Genomic DNA, 15,604 nt, shown 5'->3' with positions numbered 1-15,604 from the left:
CAGGGTCAGGGGCAGGCAATAGACAGGTCAGGGGCAGGCAATAGACAGGCCAATGGCAGGCTCAGGGTCAGGCAATAGACAGGTCAGGGGCAGGCAATAGACAGGTCAGGGGCAGGCAATAGACAGGTCAGGGGCAGGCAATAAACAGGTCAGGGGCAGGCAATAGACAGGTCAGGGGCAGGCAATAGACAGGTCAGGGGCAGGCAATAGACAGGTCAGGGGCAGGCAATAGACAGGTCAGGGGCAGGCAATAGACAGGTCAATGGCAGGCTCAGGGGCAGGGGCAGGCAATAGACAGGTCAGGGGCAGGCAATAGACAGGTCAGGGGCAGGCAATAGACAGGTCAGGGGCAGGCAATAGACAGGTCAATGGCAGGCTCAGGGTCAGGGGCAGGCAATAGACAGGTCAGGGGCAGGCAATAGACAGGTCAGGGGCAGGCAATAGACAGGTCAGGGGCAGGCAATAGACAGGTCAGGGCCAGGCAATAGACAGGTCAGGGGCAGGTAATAGAGAGGTCAGGGGCAGGCAATAGACAGGTCAGGGGCAGGCAATAGACAGGTCAGGGGCAGGCAATAGACAAGTCAGGGGCAGGCAATAGACAGGTCAGGGGCAGGCAATAGACAAGTCAGGGGCAGGCAATAGACAAGTCAGGGGCAGGCAATAGACAGGTCAGGGGCAGGCAATAGACAGGTCAGGGGCAGGCAATAGACAGGTCAGGGGCAGGCAATAGACAAGTCAGGGGCAGGCAATAGACAAGTCAGGGGCAGGCAATAGACAGGTCAGGGGCAGGCAATAGACAGGTCAGGGGCAGGCAATAGACAGGTCAGGGGCAGGCAATAGACAGGTCAGGGGCTGGCAATAGACAGGTCAGGGGCAGGCAATAGACAGGTCAATGGCAGGCAGGGGTCAGTAAACCAGAGGTCGGGCAAAGGTGCAGGACAGCAGTCAGGGTCAGGGTCAGACAGAGTGGTCAGGCAGGCAGGCTTGGGGTCAGGGGCAGACAGAGTGGTTAGGCAGGCAGGCTTGGGGTCAGGGGCAGACAGAGTGGTCAGGCAGGCAGGCTCAGAGTCAGGACAGGCAAGGGTCAAAAAAGAGAGACCGGGGAAAAGCAGGCGCTGAGGCAAAACCGCTGGTTGACTTGACAAACAAAACGAACTGGCACAGACAGACAGACAACACAGGTATACATACACAGGAGATAATGGGGAAGATGGGCAACACCTGGAGGGGGGTGGAGACAAGGACAGGTGAAACAGATCAGGGTGTGACAGTGCCGAATAATATTATGTACAATGCACAAGAGTATGTTTCTAGTGAGACTTTAGGAACTTCAATGACCTTGTATAAAGGGCTCAGATTGCTGTTCACTCTTTTAAAAGATGCTACATTCTTTACTAAAATGTGAAAACTAAAAACACACAAAACAAAAAGGTATTCTTCGTATGAACTGATTGCAATAAACTCTAAATCTGGGAGCACCAGATTTACACAACACGGTTCCAGACATCAGTGTTCAAACCCCTGGAATAATCATTACATTCCTAAATAACCTGCTTAGACAAGACAAAACGATTTAAACGTCATTTAAAGTATATTGTTATCCGAATGTGTGTGTAAAGTAATACTACAGACTCCTCTTCATGAGTTAGTTCTTACAGGCATAACTATGAGTCAACATATTGTAAATGCTGTGACAAAAGACATTAGAATGTGGGAGAAACTGCAGCACAGAAAAGCCAATGGGGGTAAATTGTCAATGATTAATGTTGGATTAAGGTAAGCAAATAAGCAGCATTTTTGTGGGACTAAATTAATAATAATTTCAGTTAAATCTCTCACTTTTGAAAAGAAGACATGTATATTTATTAGGTTTGTGATATATTTGTAACACACTTCTACTGTAAATGAACTTTAGTGTTTCCTGATATGACTTTAGTGATTGGAAAATGAAATTGCATTGAAGTGACACATTTCTAAATGTCATATATCTAACCAACAAATAAAGAAAATAAAAGTAATGCATTTAAATGACATTGATAATAACATTTGTTTATGCTATTTGTTTATTTAACAACCGATGATAACAAATACAGGGTAACCTGTGCTAACGAGCTTCAGATATTCATGATTGAGCTACAAGCATAACTACACTTCATCTACACCTGTAAACATTTATTGAAAAAGTTCAGCCATGTAAATATTAGGATATTTTTTTCAGTAATGTTTCATATAATCAAAATGGATTCCAACACATCTGGACCTCTACAAAACATACATTTGTTACTGAAAAACCTAAAACAGAGTCTTTACTGCACTACAATGAGAACCTCTATTTAAACATAAACACCAATTTTAGGATTCTCCTCATTAGTGGAGGGCCTTACCCGGTTAAGTGCTCAGCAGACAGTCTAAATACCTGCACATGTGGTTGGTCAGGAACATCTGCCAATCAGCTGATGTGGTTCGGAGCGTGTGAGGTGGAGTGAGGCAGTACCCTCAGTCCCTATCCCACAAGTGCTTTTGACTGCCTTTTAAGACTGAAGAAGGGTGGACAGGGATTCAGAGAGAAGGAGTCGGGTGAGAGTGCCCATGCCAGAAAAGATGGGCAAGTTTCATGGTGGTGGGGGTCATAAACAATCTGAACTCATCATGAGGGATCGCAGTTGCTCAAGGGTGTGCGCACCCAAATCCACACCCATTTTTAATATGATATCTGAATAAGATTGACTAAGAAAATCAATGGGGGTCCCCTGGCCAGTAATTCGACCACGATTGCTAAGTTTAGATAGCTGGCCGCTAGACTAATTTACCAATCTAAAAAATATTGGCTGACATGGGATGATTGAGTGACTATCAGTTGTTAGAAATCATCTGGAGAGGAGAGAGAGAGAGAGAGAGAGAGAGGGAGAAAGAGCGAGACGTTTGGGTCTATGCAAATCTCAAACCGATCTGCATGTAAAATTGACCAACCAGAACGCAGGGAATGGGATGTTCAGTATCAAAGTGTCAAACATTTAAAGGGGATGAAAGTGAGAAAGGAGAGAAGAGAATGAGGGAGAGAGAGATCTTTGAATTGTATCATATGAGGTGTGACTGAGTGAGGTGATTTAAGTTTGTGTGTAGCTATGGATTAGGATTATACTTATTTTCCACCATAATTTGCAAATAAATTCATAAAAAATCCTACAATGTGATTTTCTGGATTTTTTCCCCCCTCATTTTGTCTGTTATAGTTGAAGTGGACCTATGAGGAAAATTACAGGCCTCTCTCGTCTTTTTAAGTGGGAGAACTTGCACAATTGGTGGCTGCCCCACTGCTTGTGTAGGGGACCAGTGAGGTGTCAGACGAGAGGACAGTTTCTAATGTTTTAGAGGCTACTGATGTCACAATAATCATAGTGGCACAACAAATACTACTAAGAGATAGATCTGGGTCTAAGTAGATGTATTAGGTTGTGTTTGACATAATCTTTTAGTTTCAAACCAGTACAGGATGTAATTTAGGAAACTTTGTATTTTTGCAACATTGGGTCTCACAGGGTTAACAGTTAACATGATGATGCCGAGGTGGGTGTGGATGATATTATGGCTTCATGCAACCTTGTATCACCTGAGTATCACTGGTCATACAGCACCACAGGGATGACACACCAACAATTCCTACTTCAACAACATATAATTTGCATGACCAAAACTAAATGGGTAGTGATTCAAAACCTGGATTAAAAATATAAACTCTTATGTAACTGTTTTATAGTTGGGTGGAATTCCATTATACTAATCTTCGGCATGGTATGACAGAGGTGGGTGTGGATGTTTGTTAAAACCTCTTAAGGATCGGACTCTTTTTTTCAATTTCCTCCTAAAATGACATACCCAAATCTAACTGCCTGTAGCTCAGGACCTGAAGCAAGGATATGCATATTCTTGATACCATTTCAAAGGGAATATTTTGAAGTTTGTGGAAATGTGAAATTCATGTAGGAGAATATAACTCTGTAGTAAGTCAAAGCTGTGTGCTGGAAAACCTTGGTCGAGCATGGGTGGAATCTGCATTGTGGTGCTCATGAATTTCCTTGCCTACTCTCCTTTAATACATTTTTGTTTTTAATACAACAAGGTTCCAGACATCCATGTTCCCACCTTTGGAAAATGGATTCCTATCCACTTGTGCAGATCTGAAAGGATTGGTGTTAGGAATACAGTAGCAGCAGCAAAAGCAAGACTAGGTGGATTGCAGGGTCAGAGGTCCATTTGAATTTGAAGGCAGTCAATTCAGGAAGTGAAACAAAATTCCCATTCCATAATTTAACTGAAATGCAGAAGTAATGTAGAAACACATGAGAGCTTTGGGAAGTTATATAAATTACCTCAAGAATGTTAATTGAATCATAATGAAGACCATAACCCAGTTATCTAGTACATCCTGCCCTGCCATCACTAAACATGTAGGAAAATAATGTAATTTGTCCTTAAGTGTTCACATGAAAAGGTTAATTCGTGAATCATACATGATTCAGTAATACCTGTATGTGTTTGTAACATGTATGACACTTTATCCACATCTATACAACTAATTGAATACAAATATCACTGAACTTGTGTTCAAAGAATGTTTTGCCATTTTCTCTGGAAACAAACTTAACTAAAATCATTACAACACATCTGTCTGCCCATTAAGCATGTAAGATGCAACAAAGACACACGAATGACTATAATGTAGCTTTAACAGTTAACAATACAAAGTATCGGATGACACAGAAGTGGGTGTGGAGGATTATATGGTTGCACACAACTTTCCATATTTAAAGAGACTCACCTGAGTATTATGGTCATACAGCACAACTCCTCCCTACAACTCAGGTGAGTCCTTCACTGGGTATCACGGGTCATACAGCACGGCAGGGAGGACACCTGGATCAACAACTCAGGTGAGTCCTTCACTGGGTACACAGCTGGATCAACAACTCAGGTGAGTCCTTCACTGGGTATCACGGGTCATACAGCACGGCAGGGAGGACACCTGGATCAACAACTCAGGTGAGTCCTTCACTGGGTATCACAGGTCATACAGCACAGCAGGGAGGACACCTGGATCAACAACTCAGGTGAGTCCTTCACTGGGTATCACAGGTCATACAGCACAGCAGGGAGGACACCTGGATCAACAACTCAGGTGAGTCCTTCACACAGGCACAGTGGATCACAACTCAGGTCACTACAGCACAGCAGGGAGGACACCTGGATCAACAACTCAGGTGAGTCCTTCACTGGGTATCACAGGTCATACAGCACAGCAGGGAGGACACCTGGATCAACAACTCAGGTGAGTCCTTCACTGGGTTAGAGAAAGGGAGGACACCTGGATCAACAACTCAGGTGAGTCCTTCACTGGGTTAGAGAAATAGGCTGTTATGTGTTATAGAGTTTTTGACCAAACAGTTATGCTGGTTTTAACAAAGAAGATTGTTTTATGCATTAGGAGACTAAAGACAAATCACAAGTGCTATTTTGTTACTATTCTGTAGAAATGGAGAAAGGTTATGTTAAAAACAGTATGGTCTTATTGAGAGAGAGAGAGATTTGTTATTTGTGGATTTCATTTAACATGTTTCCGTGAATATAGATATAAAAATATTTACATAAATGTTGATTTTCAATATTAAATAAAAAAATACTGGCCTCTTTGTCCAGAGAATGCTAGCTTACTGTACATTTGTATACTGTATTAAATGGTAACTTGAATGATACATTCTGATTTAGCTGCTGAGTGTCAATGAACTGTGTGGCTCTGTCTTTATCTACTCCATTTGCTTGTTTAAAAAAGAGCGTTGGAGGAAGGTTTTCATACAATCTACTGGATAAACATACGGCTCGATCGACCCAACAGCATGTCAACATGACATCCTCTCATTCTCCTCCCCATGATTTCGTCCTTCAACGTTTTCCTTTCGTCATGTTGTGCAGAGGGTGTTGAACAACCTACGTCAGTGGTCTGACAAAGAGCAAGTCCAACCTCAACCATCACTCATAAAACACTCAACAATTTAAATGAATTCATTGGAATCATCAGCAGAGACAGAGGCCGATCTGAGTCTACCCTTATCAGGATCTACTCTTCTTCACTTTATCACCTGGAACACCTGTGGTATCAAACAAGACAAGCCTCAGATAATGACCTGAAACTGAATGCTGTACTAGACCAGCTGAAGGTGATAAACTCTTCTGTAGCGTTTCTACAGGAGACACACGTTGGACCTGAGGATATAAACTCTTCTGTAGCGTTTCTACAGGAGACACACGTTGGACCTGAGGATATAAACTCTTCTGTAGCGTTTCTACAGGAGACACACGTTGGACCTGAGGATATAAACTCTTCTGTAGCGTTTCTACAGGAGACACACGTTGGACCTGAGGATATAAACTCTTCTGTAGCATTTCTACAGGAGACACACGTTGGACCTGAGGATATAAACTCTTCTGTAGCGTTTCTACAGGAGACACACGTTGGACCTGAGGATATAAACTCTTCTGTAGCGTTTCTACAGGAGACACGTTGGACCTGAGGATATAAACTCTTCTGTAGCGTTTCTACAGGAGACACACGTTGGACCCGAGGATGTGAAACTCTTAAGGAAAGTGTCTGGTTGGAAATCATTCTTCACTGTATTTCATTCAAAAAGCAAAGGAGTAGCCATACTGATTAAAGATACCATAACAGACTGAGTACATCTGCCATGATGAAGACCACGCTGGGGGCTACATTGTCCTGTTCTGTCAGATGCATGGTCAACTCTTCACTCTTGTGAATGTCTATAACCACAAAGATGACCACACAATCCTGAAGAGACTGGGTCAGTATCTTAAAAACACCGCAACAGGAACCTTGGTGGTGGGAGGGGATTTCAACACAGTGCTAGACCCTAAAATTGACAGGAGTGGCACGTCAGATAATCATACATTTACATTTTACATTTAAGTCATTTAGCAGACGCTCTTATCCAGAGCGACTTACAAATTGGTGCATTCACCTTATGACATCCAGTGGAACAGTCACTTTACAATAGTGCATCTAAATCTTAAAGGGGGGGGGGATACTTATCCTATCCTAGGTATTCCTTAAAGAGGTGGGGTTTCAGGTGTCTCCGGAAGGTGGTGATTGACTCCGCTGTCCTGGCGTCGTGAGGGAGTTTGTTCCACCATTGGGGGGCCAGAGCAGCGAACAGTTTTGACTGGGCTGAGCGGGAGCTGTAATTCCTCAGTGGTAGGGAGGCGAGCAGGCCAGAGGTGGATGAACGCAGTGCCCTTGTTTGGGTGTAGGGCCTGATCAGAGCCTGGAGGTACTGAGGTGCCGTTCCCCTCACAGCTCCGTAGGCAAGCACCATGGTCTTGTAGCGGATGCGAGCTTCAACTGGAAGCCAGTGGAGAGAACGGAGGAGCGGGGTGACGTGAGAGAACTTGGGAAGGTTGAACACCAGACGGGCTGCGGCGTTCTGGATGAGTTGAAGGGGTTTAATGGCACAGGCAGGGAGCCCAGCCAACAGCGAGTTGCAGTAATCCAGACGGGAGATGACAAGTGCCTGGATTAGGACCTAAATATATATATAAAAATATATGCCATTTAGCAGACGCTTTTATCCAAAGCGACTTACAGTCATGTGTGCATACATTCTACGTATGGGTGGTCCCGGGAATCGAACCCACTACCCTGGCGTTACAAGCGCCATGCTCTACCAACTGAGCTGGACCTGCGCCGCTTCCTGTGTGAGGCAGGGTCGTACTCTGCGGATGTTGTAGAGCATGAACCTACAGGAACGGGCCACCGCCTTGATGTTGGTTGAGAACGACAGGGTGTTGTCCAGGATCACACCAAGGTTCTTAGCGCTCTGGGAGGAGGACACAATGGAGTTGTCAACCGTGATGGCGAGATCATGGAACGGGCAGTCCTTCCCCGGGAGGAAGAGCAGCTCCGTCTTGCCGAGGTTCAGCTTGAGGTGGTGATCCGTCATCCACACTGATATGTCTGCCAGACATGCAGAGATGCGATTCGCCACCTGGTCATCAGAAGGGGGAAAGGAGAAGATTAGTTGTGTGTCGTCTGCATAGCAATGATAGGAGAGACCATGCGAGGTTATGACAGAGCCAAGTGACTTGGTGTATAGCGAGAATAGGAGAGGGCCTAGAACAGAGCCCTGGGGGACACCAGTGGTGAGAGCGCGTGGTGAGGAGACAGATTCTCGCCACGCCACCTGGTAGGAGCGACCTGTCAGGTAGGACGCAATCCAAGCGTGGGCCGCGCCGGAGATGCCCAACTCGGAGAGGGTGGAGAGGAGGATCTGATGGTTCACAGTATCGAAGGCAGCCGATAGATCTAGAAGGATGAGAGCAGAGGAGAGAGAGTTAGCTTTAGCAGTGCGGAGCGCCTCCGTGATACAGAGGAGAGCAGTCTCAGTTGAATGACTAGTCTTGAAACCTGACTGATTTGGATCAAGAAGGTCATTCAGAGAGAGATAGCGGGAGAGCTGGCCAAGGACGGCAGAAAAGAAAGAAGGGATACTGGTCTGTAATTGTTGACATCGGAGGGATCGAGTGTAGGTTTTTTCAGAAGGGGTGCAACTCTCGCTCTCTTGAAGACGGAAGGGACGTAGCCAGCGGTCAGTGATCAGTTGATGAGCGAGGTGAGGTAAGGGAGAAGGTCTCCGGAAATGGTCTGGAGAAGAGGGGAAGGGATAGGGTCAAGCGGGCAGGTTGTTGGGCGGCCGGCCGTCACAAGACGCGAGATTTCATCTCGAGAGAGAGGGGAGAAAGAGGTCAGAGCACAGGGTAGGGCAGTGTGAGCAGAACCAGCGGTGTCGTTTGACTTAGCAAACGAGGATCGGATGTCGTCGACCTTTTCAAAATGGTTGACGAAGTCGTCTGCAGAGAGGGAGGAGGGGGGAGGGGGAGGAGGATTCAGGAGGGAGGAGAAGGTGGCAAAGAGCTTCCTAGGGTTAGAGGCAGATGCTTGGAATTTAGCGTGGTAGAAAGTGGCTTTAGCAGCAGAGACAGAGGAGGAAAATGTAGAGAGGAGGGAGTGAAAGGATGCCAGGTCCGCAGGGAGGCGAGTTTTCCTCCATTTCCGCTCGGCTGCCCGGAGCCCTGTTCTGTGAGCTCGCAATGAGTCATCGAGCCACGGAGCGGGAGGGGAGGACCGAGCCGGCCTGGAGGATAGGGGACATAGAGAGTCAAAGGATGCAGAGAGGGAGGAGAGGAGGGTTGAGGAGGCAGAATCAGGAGATAGGTTGGAGAAGGTTTGAGCGGAGGGAAGAGATGATAGGATGGAAGAGGAGAGAGTAGCGGGGGAGAGAGAGCGAAGGTTGGGACGGCGCGATACCATCCGAGTAGGGGCAGTGTGGGAGGTGTTGGATGAGAGCGAGAGGGAAAAGGATACAAGGTAGTGGTCGGAGACTTGGAGGGGAGTTGCAATGAGGTTAGTGGAAGAACAGCATCTAGTAAAGATGAGGTCGAGCGTATTGCCTGCCTTGTGAGTAGGGGGGAAGGTGAGAGGGTGAGGTCAAAAGAGGAGAGGAGTGGAAAGAAGGAGGCAGAGAGGAATGAGTCAAAGGTAGACGTGGGGAGGTTAAAGTCGCCCAGAACTGTGAGAGGTGAGCCGTCCTCAGGAAAGGAGCTTATCAAGGCATCAAGCTCATTGATGAACTCTCCGAGGGAACCTGGAGGGCGATAAATGATAAGGATGTTAAGCTTGAAAGGGCTGGTAACTGTGACAGCATGGAATTCAAAGGAGGCGATAGACAGATGGGTAAGGGGAGAAAGAGAGAATGACCACTTGGGAGAGATGAGGATCCCGGTGCCACCACCCCGCTGACCAGAAGCTCTCGGGGTGTGCGAGAACACGTGGGCGGACGAAGAGAGAGAGCAGTAGGAGTAGCAGTGTTGTCTGTGGTGATCCATGTTTCCGTTAGTGCCAAGAAGTCGAGGGACTGGAGGGAGGCATAGGCTGAGATGAACTCTACCTTGTTGACCGCAGATCGGCAGTTCCAGAGGCTACCGGAGACCTGGAACTCCACGTGGGTCGTGCGCGCTGGGACCACCAGATTAGGGTGGCCGCGGCCACGCGGTGTGGAGCGTTTGTATGGTCTGTGCAGAGAGGAGAGAACAGGGATAAACAGACACATAGTTAACAGGCTACAGAAGAGGCTTCGCTAATGCAAAGGAGATTGGAATGACAAGTGGACTACACGTCTCGAATGTTCAGAAAGTTAAGCTTACGTAGCAAGAATCTTATTGACTAAAATGATTAAAATGATACAGTACTGCTGAAGTAGGCTAGCTGGCAGTGGGTGCGTTGTTGACACTACACTAATCAAGTCGTTCCTTTGAGTGTAATAGTTTCTACAGTGCTGCTATTCGGGGGCTAGCTGGCTAGCTAGTAGTGTTGTTTACGTTACGTTAAAAGAACGACAATAGCTGGCTAGCTAACCTAGAAAATCGCTCTAGACTACACAATTATCTTTGATACAAAGACGGCTATGTAGCTAGCTATGTAGCTAGCTACGATCAAACAAATCAAACCGTTGTACTGTAATGAAATAAAAATGTGATACTACCTGTGAATGCGACCGGGTTGTTGAGTTCTATTCAGAAGACGTTGGCTAGCGTTGGCTAGCTGTTGGCTAGCTAGCAGAGTCTCCTACGTTAAGGACGACAAATAGCTGGCTAGCTAACCTCAGTAAATTAAGATAATCACTCTAAGACTACGCACTCTAAACCTAAACAACACAATTATCTTGGAACGAAGATACGAAGACAGCAAAGACAGCTATGTAGCTAGCTAACACTACACTGATCAAGTCGTTCAGTTGAGTGTAATAGTTTTCCCAGTGCAGCTAATCAGTGGACGTTAGCTAGCTGGCTAGTGAAGACTACGTTAGGACGGCGAAATACGATAATTACGCAATTATCTTTGATACAAAGACGGCTATGTAGCTAGCTGAGAAGAAATTGCTAAGATTAGACAAATCAAACCGTTGTGCTATAATGAAATGTAAAAAGTTATACTACCTGCGGGAGCGAAGCCCCCGATGCGACCACTCGCTCCAAACTCTCGCTCCATCATCAGCACAAAGCATTTAGAGTTTATCTTCAAGAATTCACCTCCTCTCTGAAGCTAGTGGACATATGGAGAATACAGAACCCTAATTCAAAAGACTTCACTTACTCTAAAAAGACTAAAACCTCAAAGTCTGGAGAAACTCAATGCAGTGCATCTAGGTTAGACATGTTCTTTGTGCCAGAATTCAAAGGGACACATAATATTACTCACAGCTGTAGAATCCATGATATCTGTGAGGTGGAAGGAACCAAACTGGTTTCTGATCACAAACCAGTCATTCTGGAGTTCTACCTTCCTGCCAAAGCAGACAGTTCCACTCCCTCCACACTAGAATGGAGAAATACAGAGGTTCTGGCAACGTTACCGGAGGATCAATACAATGACAAAACAGGAAAAATATCTGGGTCTGAGATAGTAATGGCAATAGAATCTCTGACTGGTTCTGGACAACCAACACTTGGTATAATACCTGACCTGATAACAACCGAACGCTTAAAGCAGACATATAATAAAGAACACAAAGCTACAGAAATGACAGCCAATGAAGGGACGATATTTGCTAAAATACTAGAAAGTCGTCTACAAATGTACCTTCAGTTCTCAATCAAAGAAAAGAACCGAGCTGAACCGTTACAGAGTTTGCCTTATCTTGTTACATTGGACATCCCAACAAAGATTAAGAGAAACTTCTTGGAAGAAGCCCTTTTGTCCATAAAGTGTTCTAAACCATCTCCTAAATCACATGACCCTATTGGATTCACATTTTTAAGGGAAGTGCTTTCTCGTGACTTTACCAACTGGTCAAAGTTGCTTCCAATTGCCGATCATACTTTAGGTCCCACAAGTCTTTGTTGTGACATGATATGGTTAAAGCATGACTGTCCCCTCACCCAAACTCTACTTGCCTCATGCCTGAAGAATTTACAATACAAGATTAATGATACAACTAAGATAACCAGTGTGTGGTACTTCAGACGGTGTTGTCTGATACACATGGAAGAAAAGGAATTACCAACTGTGGCAGCGGTACTCTTTAAATTCAGAGAAGACTCTGGGCTTAGTATTACCACAGATAAAATGATCTCTTTGCCACCGGGCCACAAGCCCAGGACAGTGAATTATGGTCAAACCCAGAACCAGTCCTAAAGATCATGTATTATGGTCAAACCCAGAACCAGTCCTAAAGATAATGTATCATGGTCAAACCCAGAACCAGTCCTAAAGATCATGTATCATGGTCAAACCCAGAACCAGACCTAAAGATCATGTATTATAGTCAAACCCAGAACCAGTCCTAAAGATAATGTATTAATAGTCAAACCCAGAACCAGACCTAAAGATCATGTATCATGGTCAAACCCAGAACCAGTCCTAAAGATCATGTATCATGGTCAAACCCAGAACCAGACCTAAAGATAATGTATTAATAGTCAAACCCAGAACCAGACCTAAAGATCATGTATCATGGTCAAACCCAGAACCAGTCCTAAAGATAATGTATTAATAGTCAAACCCAGAACCAGACCTAAAGATCATGTATCATGGTCAAACCCAGAACCAGTCCTAAAGATAATGTATTAATAGTCAAACCCAGAACCAGACCTAAAGATCATGTATCATGGTCAAACCCAGAACCAGACCTAAAGATCATGCATCATGGTCAAACCCAGAACCAGTCCTAAAGATCATGTATCATGGTCAAACCCAGAACCAGACCTAAAGATAATGTATCATGGTCAAACCCAGAACCAGTCCTAAAGATAATGTATTAATAGTCAAACCCAGAACCAGTCCTAAAGATAATGTATTAATAGTCAAACCCAGAACCAGTCCTAAAGATCATGTATCATGGTCAAACCCAGAACCAGTCCTAAAGATCATGTATCATGGTCAAACCCAGAACCAGTCCTAAAGATCATGCATCATGGTCAAACCCAGAACCAGTCCTAAAGATCATGTATCATGGTCAAACCCAGAACCAGACCTAAAGATAATGTATCATGGTCAAACCCAGAACCAGTCCTAAAGATAATGTATTAATAGTCAAACCCAGAACCAGACCTAAAGATCATGTATCATGGTCAAACCCAGAACCAGACCTAAAGATCATGTATCATGGTCAAACCCAGAACCAGTCCTAAAGATCATGTATTAATAGTCAAACCCAGAACCAGTCCTAAAGATCATGTATCATGGTCAAACCCAGAACCAGTCCTAAAGATAATGTATCATGGTCAAACCCAGAACCAGTCCTAAAGATAATGTATTAATAGTCAAACCCATAACCAGTCCTAAAGATCATGTATTAATAGTCAAACCCAGAACCAGTCCTAAAGATCATGTATCATGGTCAAACCCAGAACCAGTCCTAAAGATCATGTATCATGGTCAAACCCAGAACCAGACCTAAAGATAATGTATCATGGTCAAACCCAGAACCAGACCTAAAGATAATGTATCATGGTCAAACCCAGAACCAGTCCTAAATATAATGTATTATGGTCAAACCCAGAACCAGTCCTAAAGATAATGTATTATGGTCAAACCCAGAACCAGTCCTAAAGATCATGTATTTGTAAGTCGCTCTGGATAAGAGCGTCTGCTAAATGACTTAAATGTAAATGTAATGGTCAAACCCAGAACCAGTCCTTAAGATAATGTATCATGGTCAAACCCAGAACCAGTCCTAAAGATCATGTATCATGGTCAAACCCAGAACCAGTCCTAAAGATAATGTATTATGGTCAAACCCAGAACCAGTCCTAAAGATAATGTATTATGGTCAAACCCAGAACCAGTCCTAAAGATAATGTATTATGGTCAAACCCAGAACCAGTCCTAAAGATCATGTATTTGTAAGTCGCTCTGGATAAGAGCGTCTGCTAAATGACTTAAATGTAAATGTAATGGTCAAACCCAGAACCAGTCCTAAAGATCATGTATCATGGTCAAACCCAGAACCAGACCTAAAGATAATGTATTATGGTCAAACCCAGAACCAGTCCTAAAGATAATGTATTATCTGTGACAGACACCAGGGGCCTGAGGGAACACACTAAATGTATTGGGTGTTATAAGATGTAATGTCATGTAATATTTGTAATGACACCCATGGTATATCAGACCATATACTATATGTACAACAAAATATGTATTTTTACTGCTGTAATTACAATACTATAATTTAAAACCTACATAAATGTATTTTCAAAACATAGGCAAAAACAGTTTCTCCAACAGAAATCCCTGATCACGCTTGTAAGTGATGTCATGGCGACATTAGCAAGCTAAGCTCAGGTACAGAAACATGTCATCAGGTCTAATGGTCATGGCCCAACTGCACAAACATAGGTTATTTAGATGTAAGTGGATCTTAAACAAATGCTGATATTACCGTATTCATCGGTCTTGATAGGAATACAAATAACTACTGTACATATACTGTATGAGCTATGATGTATGAAGGAGAATTACTCCCAGGAGTACAATGTCTTGGTCTTATCGGGGTTCTGCCGACTGTACATCAAATATAAGCTCAGATCAATGTTCCATTGGTTTTCTCAGGTTACAATGGCCTTTCAAACCACAAGGTCATCTGGAGCCTCAGAGGTCTCACAACGAACATAATCCTGTGTATTGAACATATGTTTGTATTCCATAAATAAAGGTGTGTAATTGTATGTGTGTGTGTGTGTGTGTGTGTGTGTGTGTGTGTGTGTGTGTGTGTGTGTGTGTGTGTGTGTGTGTGTGTGTGTGTGTGTGTGTGTGTGTGTGTGTGTGTGTGTGTGTGTGTGTGTGTGTGTGTGTATACACTGTCTAAATTCATCTTGATTATAGAACTCCCTGTAGTAAAACAAAGAAACAAGAAGGAAGACAAATAAACTGCGAAAAACCACAAATAGCAAAGTTGAGAAATTTCAACAGTCTTATTGCAATCATCTTTATTTTGTCATCTCACCTTGTATAAAAGGGCTGTTTGCAGTTCGCTCTTCATAGAAGATGTTTCATACTTCACTAAAATGTGAAAACAAAAAAAACAAAATCTGGGAGCACCAGCTTTATACAACAAGGTTCCAGACATGAGTGTTCAAACCCCTGGAATAATCATTACATTCCTGAATAACCTGCGTAGTATATTGTTATCCAAATGTGTTTGTAAAGTAATACTACAGACTCATCTCTCTGAGTAAGTGCTTACAGGCATAACTATAGGTCAACATATTTATTTCGGAAAGAAAACATTGTTTTCTAAATGCTGTTACCAAAGACAACATCAGAATGTGGGAAAAACTGCATCCCCGAATAGCCTGTATTTAAGAATGATTAATTATGTTGGATTAAGATAAGTAATTTATCAGAATTATGAATTTAATTAAATATACACTAGTTTTTGTGGGATTAAATTAATAAGAATAATTTCAGTTAAATCTCTCACTTTTGAAAATAAAACATGTATATTTGTTCGGTTTGTGATATTTGTAACACGCTTCT

Source organism: Oncorhynchus gorbuscha, linkage group LG15 (genome assembly GCF_021184085.1).
Source record: "Oncorhynchus gorbuscha isolate QuinsamMale2020 ecotype Even-year linkage group LG15, OgorEven_v1.0, whole genome shotgun sequence".
Classification (NCBI taxonomy): Eukaryota; Metazoa; Chordata; class Actinopteri; order Salmoniformes; family Salmonidae; genus Oncorhynchus; species Oncorhynchus gorbuscha.
This window is presented reverse-complemented; position numbering follows the sequence as displayed.